Source organism: Pteronotus mesoamericanus, unplaced genomic scaffold (genome assembly GCF_021234165.1).
Source record: "Pteronotus mesoamericanus isolate MK-2021 breed Mesoamerican mustached bat unplaced genomic scaffold, CSHL_Meso_final contig_124, whole genome shotgun sequence".
Taxonomy (NCBI): Eukaryota; Metazoa; Chordata; class Mammalia; order Chiroptera; family Mormoopidae; genus Pteronotus; species Pteronotus mesoamericanus.
The window spans coordinates 4,792,901-4,807,781 of record NW_026555051.1 but is presented as its reverse complement, the minus strand read 5'-3'; positions in this window follow the sequence as shown (position 1 = coordinate 4,807,781).

Sequence of the window (14,881 nt, the reverse complement as noted above, 5' to 3'; positions counted from 1 at the left end):
CCCTTCTCTAAAAATAAATAAAATCTTTAAAAAAATAAAGAAAAGCATCTGTCACCTAAACCATTTTTAACAGATCTATGAATTTTTTGAATGGCAAATGTGATGGAAATGTAGTCTGCTTAAGACTACATAGCTAGTAAGTGTCAGAGAAAGATTCAATCCCAACAGGTCTGTTTTTCCCTAAACTACATGGACTCAACTGCACCAGGGATGTGCAACCTTCTTACTGAAGCTGTTTTGTGTGCCTCTAGCACTTTTGTGCATTGAATGCTATGTCATGGGATTCCAGGCTCTGCTGCAAGAGAGAGATTTGCATGTTTGAAGGTGGAGGGCAGAGGGGGCAGATTTATAAAGACCAAGAAAATTTGCAGGGAGAAGATAAATCTGAAGCTAGGCCTTGGTTGAAATAGGATTTGATCAGCAGGAGACAAAGGCAGAGGGCATTCCACATCATGGGAGCAAATAGCAAAGGCCCTGAGACAGAAATGAATCAATGGTTCTGTGAAAGATGAAGAAACTGGCCTAACTGGAAAGATTTGATGCAGTCTTTCTCATTGGAAATAACCTTTCCTCAAAATAATAGTTTAATTAGGACCCTGGGGGAAAAAACCCATGATTATGTGAATGGAGGTGCTAAGCATTGCAGAGAAACAGCCTTCTTTCTGCTTGAGGAGAGCAGAGAGAAAGCTCAGTTGTGCACAGCATTCCTTCCCTTCAGGTTTTGAATTGAACCTAGATCATGAGAGCATCCCTATGCCAAATCACCAGCATCAGAGCCAGATTTGTATCTTAATGTGGCTTTATTTTTTATGATAACTTTAACTTTCAGAAAAGTTTCACCTCTAATTTAGGAAAGCAGAAACGTAAAGTAGATTGGGAGAGGTTTGAATGTGTCTATAAAGAGAATATTTTTTACTGGCTAATAAATTCCTTTTTTAAATTAATATTTATTTTTAGAGAGAGGGAAAAGGAGGGAGAGAAATATCAATGTGTGGTTACCACTCACGCACCTCCTCCTGGGAACCTGGCCCACAACACATGCATGTGCACTGACTGGGAATCAACAGCTGCTCTTTTAGCACTGGAGCTACAAACATGAGTAGGATAAAGCCCCAATCTTGAAAAAGCTCTGGCAGTAGGTAAGTTATTTGCTGTAGCTTCAGGCTCTTTGAGGAAAATGGTTACATGGGATTTGGAGAAAAGTAAGCTGAAAACTTCGGGGGAGAAAGTGGAGTCTGGGGCAAATTCAGAATTGCATACATGTGCTCAAGGATGGAAAAGAGTGACAGTAGTAGGAACAGAGATAGAGATTTAAGAGCTATTCCAAGTGGAGTAAGATTATAGGACTCGGTTCATTTCAGCCTTAAGTGGATGAAGAATCTTGGCTCCAATTTCTAGCCAAGGAGACAGGTGCAAGCACTTCTAGGAATGGGGTAACCAAGGAAGAGAGTTGGTTTGGGTAGTGGGAGAGATCACGCTCTATGGAGAATGCAGGCATGTATCGCCCGTAGATGACTAATGCCAGTCTTAAAGTTCAACAGCTTCTTCTTTGGCAACCCCATTGAGTCCTTTTCCTCCCTCTATCCTCGTCCCTCCTGATTCATCTCTCGAAAGTTCAGTGGTGAATTGAACAATCAACTAGGTTTGCTAGATGGTGACTTTGGCGTAGGATATCCCACGTTTCTCATAACCATTTCTCGGAGATTAAAATATCTAACTGTCCTCTCAAACTGCCCAGGCAAAGCAGGGCAGGCTGGTCTATTACCATTGGAGGGTGGTGCTTCCACATTCTACGCCAGTAACTGCCACCCAGGTCCAGCCAGAATCTACCTTCTCTGAAACCCCCAGCCTGCCCCGCTCCCCAACACTGAGCATGCTCACTGCAGATTAAGAAGGTGATTCCTTAAAAAGTCACTAATTCATGTAGATTAAAAAAAATAAGCATGTATATGTTTTGACCCACTAAGGAAGTAATCAGAAGTACACACAAATATATGGCTTCAAAAATATCTATTGAGGAAGCCCTTTAATATTTCAAAAACAAAGCAGCAAAAGTGTAGTGCCATTCTGAACGCAGATCAGTAAGAGTATTTATGGTAAATAAGTTGCCACATAGCCACATAATGGAATATTATAGTGACATCTAAAGTGTTGTAAAGGCATTTTAATGGCATGGGGAAATATTTGAAACACATTTGAAGGTAAGAGATAACAGAACTACCTATAATTTTGTAATGTATAGACACATACATATATACACTATATATAGTCAAACACACACACACATAACTGGGAGGTTATAATTATTATCTCTAGATAGAAAATTGTAGGTAATTTTTATTTTCTTCTTTGTACTTTTCTGTATTTTCTAGTTATCTTGGAAATATTTCAAAATAAAGGGAAACGTGCCATGAAATAGGCCACGTCTTGGAGGAACAAACCTGTAGGGATGTCAGGTATTCCGTGGAGTATTTCTTCTTCAGCACTTAAAGGGATATTTTTTTCTTCTGCTTAAAAGCCAAGATGGTCAGTATCTCTATCTCTTACTATAAGACGCCTTAGAGCTGTCTACAAAGTAACCAACTATATAATATGAAAAATAGAGACATTTATTGACGATACAAGAAACCCTGTACACAGGACAATGACACCTCAATCTTCTTCAAAGTAGGCACCTTGGAAAGTCTCACAGCTCTCCCAATCCCAATAGCTACCTCATTGTATTTTCCTGAATCTCATTTATGGTCTGAAATCTCTTCCCTTTCAACGGTGATTTTAGTTTTGGGAAAAGCCAGAAGTCACTGGGCACCAAATCTGGCCTGTAGGGGAGCTGAATCACCTAGGTAATGTGTTTTACCAAAAAACTCTGCAAAAGACATGATGCATGAGCAGGCATGTTGTTGTGATGAAGCTGCCATTCACCCGTTGCCCACAGCTGAAGCCTTCTGAGTCATTTGAATAGTTTCTGTGGAGGAATGTTCAAGCTTAATGCAAAGTATAATGCAGATTCGTTGCTGTACTCACTCAGTTACAGTGAATGTGACAGCCACACAGTACACTTCCTCACTCAAGAGAACCTACTGCTCCCCCTGATTAGTACAGTCCAGTCATCATTGTTCATGCATGCACATTCCCGTCCACTCTCCTTGGCTGCCAGGTTACATTGATGTCCTGCAAACCATTCTTATAATATTAACAATGGTTGGACGTTTTACAGACAGACCAATATGGATATATAACACATCACAAGCAGAAAACTGTAATTGATCCAACCACTAAAATATGTCTCATAAACAACACTTGTAAATAATTCCCCAATGTCTTTGACTAGTGTAAGCCATTTTTGTCTGTAGGAGATGACAGGGTAGGGAGTCACCTTTGCAACAGATGTTTTTGTGTAGGTATCTATTTTTGTAGCAAGACCATTCGTTGGCCAAATCTTGTTTCTTATTTAACAGACCTAGGTACCACCATGCACCTCTCTTCTTTGTAGTACAACTTACCCTTACTGATGGAAATTACTCTCTAAAACACCTTATTTTGGAACACTTACCTCTCCTTCCTACCTTGCATTTGTATAGCAAGTAAAGATTCACCAAAGACTCCTAGATAAAGGATTTTAATGATTTTTGTAAGAACTTTCTCTATATGACAGGTTCAGAAGGTAAGTTTGAAAACTAAGTTACTTGCTCACTTACTTCTGCTAGGAAGGGGTAGTTCATTTAACTTGTGATTCAGTGTTCAATAATCTAATAATACCATAATTTGACTTGATATGGAGTTTTAAGATATTTTTCTCATATATATTCATTCAACCACTTCCACACAGCTTTCAATAATGGTGTATATGCATTTTGCATATCGTCATTCCAAATTCTTTCTAATAAATACCATTTTTGGATGATGATGGCATAGAGGGCAGTGCCAAGGACACGCCAGCATGTAGACATTCAACCCCTTAAAGCCCTCTGTTAGCATGATACTTCATTCACCAGAACTCCAGATAACCTAGAGAGCATGACACACTAGAGTTTGTCTCCTGACACTGCCCCTGCTCTCCCAGCCCTTTGTTCCTTCTCTTATCTCTGACTCTGGTATATTCCTTACTGAAATAAGGCATCCTCTAATAGAAGTTAACTTACTGTCTTGTAACATTGCTATTTGTAGATTTGTAATAATCTCTCCCCTTCCATTCACTCATTCTGTCCTCTACCCACATTCTACTACATGCACACGTAAAGAGCTTACAATTTCCCTTAGAGGAGATACTGCCTTATTCATCTTGCAATATACCCTTGTTGCTAGAAGGTGCCTAAAATGTTTTGCTTCATTAAATTAATCAGTACATGTTTAAATTAATTATTTGAGTATCTACTAGAAAGTATAGCTATGTAATTATAATTGTATATTTTATGACCCAGTCTTCTCCCATCTTCCTCTTCTGATTTTTCTTGTATCACAAAAGTCTTTTCACTCATTTTAATAGCTTTCAGCAAATAACATTATATGTTATTTTATGGGGCAGTCATCATGAGATCTCTAAGTTGTTTCAATCTAGGACTTCAAAATTTGAATTACTCTGGGAAGAGTTTGAAAATTCATTATTTATTTATTCTATAGTTCCCATTTAACTTTTCTAGGCAGAATATTCTGTACTCTCTAAAAAAAATGTACTGACTTCTAAATGAAGATAAGAATTTCATTTTCCTAGGTCAAGGGCCCAATTGAACATTCTCTATTGCTATTCTCAATTATGAAATGAAAAAATTGGAAGAAACTTGATCTTATAATATAACATTGTCATATGAGTCAGATTACAAAATATGGTTTTTCATGTTCTTTTAATCATGTTGTCAAGATTTGTTTAAAAACATAGCTAGAAAATATGTAGTTGTATTAGTAGAACATATTGTGTGGGTTATTTCTTTTTTAAACTGCAGATAGACCTGGTAGCTAAGGCATTTTAGAAGGTGAATATTACATTTAAAGTTGTGTTACAGGACTAGGGAAACAATCTCTTTATATAGGAGCTGTCGTATAGATATCACCATAGAGGGTGGGTTAAGGACAAGTTTAAGAGAGATAGCTGGTATATGTGTCTTCCCAACACACGCATATTCACACACTCACATATCTTTAGGTAGTGAGATTCTTTTATAAAACATGGCTGAAGCACTTAATGCAAACTTTAAAACATTTAGCTTATAATTTTTATTAATTACTGTCTCCAATACATATTGCTGCTGGGAAATTAAAACCTAAAAGCAATGCTTTATTTGCCTTGTATTTATTGAGCAAGAAGAAGAAATGGAACAATAAGAGATACACTAAGGGAAAGTACCCTATTCATAATATATTAAAGGCATTATTTTAAATGTGCATCTTCTTTCCTCATGGGCCGGCTCTTCCCTGGAACACAGAATAAGCACAGCTTACACTCCTATGAATGTTCTGGCTTTCATCAACAGCCCTCCACATATCTAGGCCTGCTTTCCCACAGCCTTTATTTTAAAATAGCTAAAGCCATTAGGGATATTGAGAGGAAATCATGTCACATTGAGACAATTAAGTTTATGACTTCTAAAAATAAAATGAAAAAGGGTAAATGTGTTGGCAAAGGGAAAGGGGTTATTTGGAGTAAGAATTTGCAAAGTTTTTGCCCAAAAGCTATAAACTCTAAGTATAGTCATATTTTCACCTACAAAAATCCATCTTTTCCCCTATGTTTCATTATATTCTAAAATAGAATTATTGTATAGGTGGAATAAATGCTGAGATGTAGGAATTGAAGGTGTTATATAATTAACAGCATTTGAGAAATTACATATATACACTAACCTTCTCCAAGTACTCATGTCTTCCCCCTAGTCCCTGGTGCCATGCCCCTCTGTGACCAGTTGACTTTTGCATCTTTAAGTTGTAGCTCACATCTTCTAAACACCTCTAATTTTCCTCCTAGCCAGATAACTTTAAAATCCTATGATTGATGTTATTTTTTGTCCCTGAGGAAAATAAACATATTGCATATTATTTCAAAATTTTACACCATTTTTGGGCCCTGATTTTTTTAATCAGAATCTCCAAGTTTTTTTTATTCTTTACCCAATTACAACTTTTCTCTTGCTTCAAGATCTTTTCCAGCACTGCAGAGGAATCTGCCTCTTTCCTAAGCATCTATCTACCTGACAGTTTTTGTATTCACTTGTTGGTAATAATGTCTTTCGTTTCATCTTCCTTCACAGTTTCTTGTGACGAACATGTATATATAACCCAGACAAGCTCATTTCTTTACAGAGCATGAAGTAGTACAAATGGTTTGAGGACCCGACAGTTCTGGTTTTGAATCACAGTTCTAAAATGTAGGCAAATTGGATAGATTTTCTGAATCTCAATGCCCTCATCTGTAAAATGGGGGTCCCAATAAGTGTGTCATAGTGCAGCTGTGAAGATTCAAAAATATGATTACACCTGCAAAGACTTCAGTACACTTTCTGGCATCTCCTAAGTGCTCCCTCTTAAATCTTCCTTTGCCCTCATTAAGTTCTTAATTAAATATCATTATTCCTTTTGCCTACAGACTTCAGGACTTAAGTCACTCATGTTTCCTGTAACTCTTTAGGAATTCTTTGGAAGGTAATATCTCCCCTAATATCATCTCATTTATACATTTCATGCAGATTATAAATTTATTCTAAATGCTGATCAGGACTCAGGATCTTGCTCACTCCTTACTAGAAAAACTACAAAAGAAGAAGAGGAAGAAGAAGAAGAAGAAGAAGAAGAAGAAGAAGAAGAAGAAGAAGAAGAAGAAGAAGAAGAAGAAGAAGAAGAAGAAGAAGGAGGAGGAGGGGAGGGGGAGGGGGAGGGGGAGGGGGAGGGGGAGGGAGGAGGAGGAGGAGAAGGAGAAGGGGAAGAAGGAGAAGAAGGAGAAAAAGAAAGGAAACAAAATCATGGTTTCTTTTTTTTTTTTCCAAAAGTTTGGTCAAGCACAAACATTTCAAACTTGAATTCAGCACTTTTCCCAAGCAAGGCAATCAGTATATAACAATACCAATTTGGCATATCCTTGCACAATGTGATATTCAATATAAAAGGAGGTGATAAGAAGCAAAGAATCAGAAATTGTAATAAAATAGAGGAGGGGAAAAATTCTAATGGATTTCAGGACCAAAATTGAGCTGTCTAAATCTATTGTTTATACATGGGCTTAATTTCACCAGAACTGCTTGCTCAGCTTAACATAAATCCAGGGGAGAAAAAAGCCACTTTGTCTACAGAGAAATATGAACTGTAATTCATAGATACAACAAGAAGAAAAGTTCTACTCTCGTCTATCTATGAGCAAAATTACTTCACTAATGTGCTTTCAGAATCGTGGTTTCTACTTTGCATCAGTTTTAGATGGAGATCACAAAAAAGGGTCTCTTATAGCAGAAGAGAATGAGCAACTTGCTCTTCATATTGGCAGAGGGATGATGACTGAGTCACTACTGGTGTCTTCAAAGATAGGATACTGCTGGGTTTACAAATTGTCCCTGAACAATGACCCTCTTAGGTTGGGGTGGAATCAGTATATTCAGAGATCTCTCCAAAGAAAGCAGAGGGTGTGCAGAGTCTTCTGATGCATGCTGTGTAACACTCTACTTTAGGTCTTTGAGTTCTCAGTTCAGTGAATACAGATGTTACCTAGGACATTCAAAAGGGATGCTGGACATTATCCTCACCACACCCTGCCCTCCACTTCTTCATCCACCTTCTTTTACAGTTCTAACCTGGAAAAAAAGAAAAAAGTTCAACACATTTCTAATTCTATGGTAATCTTCCTAGTTCTGTAATACATATTACTATACTAGGAAAGGCTGCCTCAACCTATGGACACATTTTCCCAGGGGTCAACCCTAAGTAGAGTTCTCAGAGAAAAGATGGCATGGCAGGGGAGGTTAATTTCTACCTGAGCAGCTATTTTCTTAGAATGTTCAATTGAAATTTCTTTTGTTATTGTGGGGCCATAGCCTGCTTATGATTTGGGCTCCCAGTTCGGACTCTGCCCTATTGAGTTGTGGAGAAGTGTTATTTCTTTCCTGTCACAGCTTTTCAAAATCTTGAAGTCTCCTCTTAGGTATATTTTGTTCTCTGTTAAAGAGGACACCTTCATTCCTTACACTGAATCCATTCAAAGAACAACACAACTCTGCACAAACTACAAAACTACAGCATTGGTACCTTGCATACCACCAAGGAAATCTTATCTGTAGAGGATAGCAAGCTCTAATCCTTTCTCCTCTATAAATATTGGTTTCCAGTGCAGCTGAAATGTAGATGTAACTACAAATGCTAGATATATTTTCCAAAAGAATCAGTTTTCATGGAGTTAAGTTTTATCCCCACTGGCAGAAGGAAACTTCTTGTCCTTACTCAACATTCACACTTCCAGAATATAAAATCATTTTTCATTAGTCCATGTAAGTCAGTAAGTTAACAATCATGAGTTGCATTTCTAAGTGAAGTCTACAAAGGAATTTAGGGTAGTAAGAAGGCCTAAATCTATCAAAGGTGAACATTCAATGCAACTGTAGTAAATTACCATTTTCCTATCAAAAATGATAAATTTTACTGAGTGGGATCATAGATTCTGAAACCAGATGTGCTGTGTATTCATGTGTTAATAAAATATGAATGTTTTCTGCATACATCATTCTAAATTTTGTTCTTTGTGAAATATTGAACAATTTTTCCTTTTGCTTTTGAGTTTATCAAAGCCAATTCTTTAGAAACAGATTTTGAGTTATTATTCACTGAATATTTTTTTACAAATGCCCAGGCTTTTCTTTCCCTGTTCCCAAGTTAAAGTAGTCTATAGTCTTACCTAAGCTATAAAGGAGATAAAATAAAGATTTATTTTTAGATACTGACATGCAGCAACTAAAAAAGCAAAGAGAGAGCTTGATTCTTGGAAACAATTTGGTGCATTAATTTTCTACAAATTCCCATCAAATGTCATCACATTCAACACACTGTGCAGATGGGAAAGACTAACTATTGAAACAATTATTGTGAGTCATTTCCTCAATCTGCTTTTGTTTTAGCCAATATGTCAACTGGTGACAGACACTGTTAAATTTCAAAAGCTCTACTGTCTTCCTGAAAACAGCACAATACAATTGACATAGCTCAGCTTGATAAATCTGCCACACTAATGGTGAGGCCTCTTTCCTTCTACTTTTCAATGTCAAAATCTAAAGATATTATGTAGAACCTGTTCACTAAGAAAAGCACAAAGTCCATTTTATTCTCTCTGAATACTCCCACTTGATCACCTGCTGGCTCTTAGTTTCCAGATTCCTTCAAATTGAGCTTAAAATGAATAAGGTAAAATTTTCATTTATTCACTCTTCACTTTCTCAAAAAAATGACATCATGGAGCCTGAGTTTTCCTGAAGTTGGCCATTTGTTTCAGCTTGGTCTGAAAGTTTACTACTTTAGATGACCTAGTTTACTACTTTCAACTTTTAGATGACCTGATGGTCAAAATCCACTTGCCCTAATCTGACTAAAACATTTTCTGATCTTGGTGCATGACTGTACTATTCATGTACATCATGACATTTGAATGTCTCAATAAGGGAAGGATGAAAACCACGGTGGTGTCCCATGACAGTCTTATTCCAATTGGGAAAAGAAACTCCTTAACAGCTTCTTTTGTATAAGCTTCTTTCTCACTGAACATTCATTTTTTACTGTTTCATTTGTGTGGCAGAGTAGCTCACCACTTTCAGCTCTGACTGTCTTTAGAAGTAAGTACAATGAGTCCTCAGAAACTTGGGTAAACCAGAAGCCAGGCTAATGCCCATCCCCTAAGGCCAAAGAGGAGTGAAAGGATCCAAGCCAGCTGCAACAACCAGCTCAAGGCAGAGAAGTACTATTCATTTGAAAGGAGTAACAAGTCATTAATATTTGGCAAGGGAGCCAAGAATACACAATAGAAAAAAGGACATTCTCTTCAACAAAAGGTTTCGGGGAAACTGTATAACCACATGCAGAAAAGTGAAATTGGACCCCCATCTTACATCATTCACAAAAATTAACTCAAAATGGATTAAAGAATTAAACATAGACCTAAAAAAAGAAAAACCTCCTAGAAGAAAAACAGCATGGACATTGAGAACAGGGTGGTGATTGCTGAGCAGGGGAGTCAGGTATAAGGGGACCAAATGGTAAAGAAAAAAACATAACATTATATATTTTAAAAAAGAAAAAGAAAAAAGAAAAACAAGAAAAAAGCTCCTTGATATTGGTCTTGAAAACTTTTTTAAACTATATTACCAAAAGCACAAACAAACAAAGCAAAAATTAATAAGTGAGACTATATACAACTAAAAAGTTTTGGCACAGCAAAAGCAAAATCAACAAAAGGCAAAGGCAACCTACAGAATGAGAGAAAGAATTTTCAAACCATATATCTGATAAAGGGTTAATAGACAAAATATATGAAGAACTCATACAACTCAGTAACAACAACAAAAGAAACTTAGCTAAAAAATGGTTAGAGGAATTGAATAGACATTTTTTCCAAAGGAGACATAAAAATAGACAAGTGCATTTAAAAAGTGCTTAGCATTACTATTCCTCAGAAAAATGCAAATCAAAACCACTATGAGATATCACCTCACACCTATTACAATGGCTATTATCAAAAAGTCAAAAGATAACTAGTACTGGTGAGAATGTGGACAACAAGGATCATTTGTGTGTTGTTGGAAGGAATGTAAATTGGTGCAAGCAACTATGGAAAACAGCATGACACAAAATTTAAAAATACACCTACCACATGATCCAACAATCCCACTTCTGGGTATATAGCCAAAGAAAATGAAAACAGGATATTGAAAAGATATCTGCATTCCCATGTGACTTGCACCATTATCCAGAATAGCCAAGATATGGAAACAACCAAAGGTCCCATCAACAGATGGATGCATTAAAAAAGATGTGGTGTAGATATACAATGGAGTGTCATTCAACTATTCAAAGGAAGGAAATCCTACCATTCACTAAATCATGTATGGATCTTGTGGGCATTATGACAAATGAAATAAGTCAGACAAATAAAGGTAAATACTGTATGATAACACATGCATGTGAAATCAAAAAAAGCTGAACTCACAGAAACAAACAGTAAAATGGGGGTTACCAGGGACAGGGGGTTGGAGGAAATGGGAAGATTTTGATCAAAGGGTATAAACTTACATTTGAAGAAGAATATGTTTTAAGGGTCTCATACACAGCATTGTGAATTTAATTAACAATACCATATTATACACTTGAAAGTTGTTAAGAGAGTAAATTTCAAATGTGCTCAGGACAAAAAGACAAATTATGTGATATTATGGAGATGTTGGCTAACACTATGGTGGCAATTGTATTGCAATATATATGTGTATCAAATCAACATGTTTTACAGCTTAAATTTACACAATGGCATATGCCAATTATTTCCCAATAAAGCTGGATAAAATAGACAAAAGGGGTAACCGTTTCAGATAGTGCAAAGGCAACAACTGACCCAAGATTAGACAGAACATAACAGCTGTCATGCTGGAAGAAACAGTTTGGATTCTGGCAGTCATGAGAAAGACTTGGACAGTTGGCAGGACCCCAGGCAGCAAAATGCAGGCAACCACACTGACTCTCTTCACTTTAAATTCATGACCACCAACCTAATATTCCTGGCAGTCATTAAACATCTCTCCAGTACATTTACTCTCTACTCTCATAGATGACTTTTCACGCTTCACTTCTTTTAAACCTTCTCTAACACCTCTTTCTCATTCTGATGACCTTGCTCCTTCATCATTAAAAAATATTGAAATGACCAGAAGAGAACTTGTGTGGATTTCTACAACTGCACCTATCTACCAACCAAAACCAGCACTCATATGTCATGGTTTTTCCACCTGGGAACATACTCTCCATGCACCTATCTAAAGGGAATCTCTTCACCTGAGAACTAGATCTTGCCTTCTTAAGGATATGGATCCACAATTCTTCTATATCACCAAACTCCCATCTCTACAGGGTCTTTTCTCTTTTCATACAAATGTGACCTTAATTCTAAATTAGATAGATAGATAGGTAGATATAGATATTGATATATATCAATACATCTATGAGTATATTGAATTCTTAAAGATCACCCAGGCTAGTGGTTCTCAAATCTAAGTCAACCTTAGAATCTCCTGCAATGCTTTAATTAGAAAACCACACCAGGACTTTTGCTCCTCCAGAGATTCTGACTTTGTTGATCTGAAGTATGACCTGGGCATCAAAATTTTGTGCATTTTACATGATTTTAGTGTGTGTCCAAAGTTGAGAAGCACTGCTAAATAAAGCCTATATTTATCATTAAATGAGGTAACAAGAGTTGAGAGAGGTGAAATAGCTCACACAAGCCAGACAACTCATTAGTGATAGAGCCAAGACAAAAAATACAGCAAGGCTGATTCCCAGTCCAGGGCTCTTTTGTCAACATCAGGCAAAATGTTATATACACAAATGTAATCTTTGGCAAAAAATTATGACTGCCACCATAAGTAATGAACTTGCTAATTGTTCATCTCCACAGAGGATAGTGGCCTTGTAGTCTTCAGTCGCAATAGGAGAGCTTAAAACAAAGATCTGAGAAGGAGAGTGTAGTGGAGAATGTGAAGAAACCCCAGCCATGGTACCCACAGCAGATGTTTCAAAAGTTTGGGGATGGTGAGGGACCTGGAAGAGGATGCTGAGGAGCAGCATGAGGTGTGGTGTGATAAATGGAGCTGTCTTTTTCCCATTACAGGAACATAGCAAGTTTCAAGAAACAAATCAGAAACCTAGAATGATTAATTGTGTGGTCTACAATGAGTCCTGGTGTGTTTGTCTATGAATCCCTTTGCTCTGCAAATCAGACACACCAGGTGCAGAGAAACACCTGGCTATGATGAACCCCCTGAATTTCTTAGTAATGGAGTCCAGAAAAGATGAACAGTGGTTTTATTTACAGGTGAACAGTAGGAAGGGAATCAAAGCTGGTGAGAAAACTGATATGGTGGCACAAGAACAAAAGCATCCCTTACCCTCCAGCTAAGCCACTGTCATATCTCTGGCTTTCCTTCCTCTTTTTCTAGACCTACTTGGCATCAGTGAGAAACAAATACTTTAAGGAAGTCAGAACTTCTGTCTTATGTATTTCCACCCACTCATTCAGATGACCTTCAATTCTCCTAAGGAATTTCAGCTAAGTCTTAGCAGTGAAGAGCATAGCAATTGAGCTCATGGATTCCTGGGTCCAAATTTCACATTTTACTATTCATGTGACATTGCACAAATTATCTATAGTTTCTATGCTTCTCCATCTGCCCTACCTATAAAGGAAGACTAATAATATTCATCTTAGATTTCTTGTGATGGCTCAATGAGACATGAATGTAAGGTGTGTCAAACAATAAATGGGAGCTATTGTTATTAACAAGATGGCAAGGGGGATTTCTTGTATTTTTCTTTAAAGTGTTACAAGCACTTTCACAATACTGTTTGCATAGCAAATGAATATGTCAATTACACATAGTTGTTGACTCATCCTTACAGATGACGAGGTACACTAATATTTAGTTAGCTAATTTTGTTGAACTGTAGAGCAGCATGGGTTGGTAGAAAGATCTAGACTCAGATACCAACTCTATTGTTTACTAAATTTGAGCCTTGAAAAAGTTGTTTATTCTCTATGCCACATCTGTTTCTTAAAATGTGGGAGGAAAAATACCTCACTTTCAGAGTTGTTGTGGGAATTAAATGAGATAATGCAAATGCCTAGTACATAATGGGTTTCCGTAGTAAACAATAACTGACAAGACAGCACATATATACTTTATGGTAATATAGCTTCTCTGCATTTTTAATTTTCTCTAATGTTTTCACTAATTCACAACCACATGTCTCCAAATTAGTTTGAATTGGTTATGTTTTGTCATTGTTTAATTCCAAGTAAAGCAGACGATGTGACCATGTCAGAATGGCTTCTAGGGAGGGTATCTTCTAAAACAGATTAATGTCAATGAAAAAAAAAAAGAAGAAGAAGAAAGAAAGAAAGAAAAAAAAGAAAGAAAGAAAGAAAGAAAGAAAGAAAGAAAGAAAGAAAGAAAGAAAGAAAGAAAACATCTGGGGTGGAAAATCTAGTACCTCTTTTAGTCACACCTCAAACCCTTAGAAGGAGAAAGGTTTCACATTCCCACAATTGAATTTAGGGTAATTGAAATGAAGGAGGGAAAAAACAGAACATAGATCTATATACAACAAAGTTTTGACAAGTATTTCAAAACTTATGGTAAGAAAATTCATACATTAGATTTATATACTTCTAACCACAATGGAAGTGTAGGTAGATACACTTTGCCTCCTCACACAACCAAAAGGAAGACAAAAACAAGTTACAAACAAAAAACAACGAGGAACTTCCAGAAAATCGAACTGTATCGAAGTCCTACAACCAAGAGGTTAAGGAAGAAAATTTCATCCAGACTGGTAAGAGGGTCAGAGACGGGGAACTGGGGAGCTGGGTCAGAGAGGATGCATGGCAAGGCAGCAGCTGGAGGACTGGGAGATGCGGTGGCTGACGACAGGGTAGTCCCACATTTGTGTGCAAATAAACTGGGAGGAACAACTGGGGAGCGAGACAGATCACGCAATTCAGGGTTCCAGTGCAGGAAAACAAAGCCTCAAAACCTCTGGCTGAAAAAAATCTGTGGAGGTTTTGGCAGGAGGAGAAACTCCCAGCCTCACAGGAAAGTTCATTGGAGAGACAGAACCACAGGGTCCTAGAATGTACAAGAATCTATTCACCTGGGAA